The sequence below is a fragment of the Austrofundulus limnaeus genome, unplaced genomic scaffold (genome assembly GCF_001266775.1).
Source record: "Austrofundulus limnaeus strain Quisiro unplaced genomic scaffold, Austrofundulus_limnaeus-1.0 Scaffold568, whole genome shotgun sequence".
NCBI lineage: Eukaryota > Metazoa > Chordata > Actinopteri > Cyprinodontiformes > Rivulidae > Austrofundulus > Austrofundulus limnaeus.
In genome coordinates, this window is record NW_013952970.1 from 295959 (window position 1) to 297446 (window position 1488).

A 1488-nucleotide genomic window follows, 5' to 3' on the forward strand; every position below is an offset into this window, starting at 1 on the left:
TTAAATATTTAGTTTATAAACTATGACATTTATAAATGTATGAATCATATGGTGAAAAACTGACTTTGAAAAATAAATCTGTTTTTTTCTTATAAAAGATAAAATAAAACAAAAACATTGGTGATAATTTTTGACTGTGTAAATTTACAAACTGCAGCCCATAGGTGTGTGTCTTTTGTGTTCTGTCTGTATAAACAAAAGTTAGTTAATGTCTGAAGTAAAAGTTAACAGCTCCATGTGTGGAACCAGGAACAGACACACATTATCAGGTCAGTTCATTATTATATGAGAGGAAGTGTTTTTACAAGCTTTGAGTTTTGCAGGTCTCTGCTCAGATCCAGCCTTAGGCCTGACTGCTGTCTGGAGCTGACTGGAGTCAGAGGACAATAAACATTTTTAAACATATCCCAGTAGGTCCCAGTTACTGTTCAGACTTCCATTTTTGAACAATGCTTTTCTACAACAGGATAAATTTCAGTGTGAAGCTCAGACAGTTAATAAAAGCCATAGATCTGCTAATATTTGGTGTCAACTTGGGATGCACTGATACCAATACCAGCTGATACCAGCATTTTTTCAAGTACTCATTCAAAATGACAAAACCTGGAACCAATACTATTTTTTGTGTGGACGTTCACATTTTAAATTCAACCTCCATCAGACTCCAGTGTGAATGTCATTGATGCAACATGTTTCACATTCAGCTCTGTTTACAGGAGGAAACAGGACGCTACAGTGGATGCTACTTGTTAGCTTGTCTATTCTGACGCTGTTGTGCGATCAGAACCTGTTAAATAAATATCTGATGTGTTTATTTAGTTCACTGTTTACATTTGAAGCCACCTCTGGTCAGCTGCTGCAGTAGAGCATGGATTTATGGAACAAAGACATGATGGTCTCTACATAAAKCTAATCCACTTTAGCATCAACACAGTCTGACACCATTACTGTCGTGTGTTATTTCTGTGGACTCAGTCATTCAGGACATGGAAAATTGAAAGAAAAAGATGAAGCAACTGGATTTCTGTTCTGTAGCTGAAAACGTGTGGAGTTAAAAGATTTAAACAGTAAGACTCAGGATTAGTGTTATAACTTTGATCAATCTGTAACATGATTGTTTAGACCACTGGTTCTCAGTCCTGGTCCTCGAGGACCACCATCCACATGTTTTAGATCGAGGGTGGTCAGTCCTGGTCCTGGAGGGCCGCAGCCCAACATGTTTTACATGTTTCCTGCTCCAACACACCTGATTCAGTCACTGAACTACCTCTTCATGTTCTGCAGTATGGAGGACCGACACTGACATAATTAGAAATAAAAGCAGAATTATATGAACCACTAAATAAATACACTTAAAATGCACCAAGTAAATATTAAAAATGAGAAACTTTATCTCCTGTTTTATATTTTAATTGACTTTCATATTTATTTTTCCAATAAATTGGTCTATACACTCACCGGCCACTTTATTAGGTACACCTGTCCAAC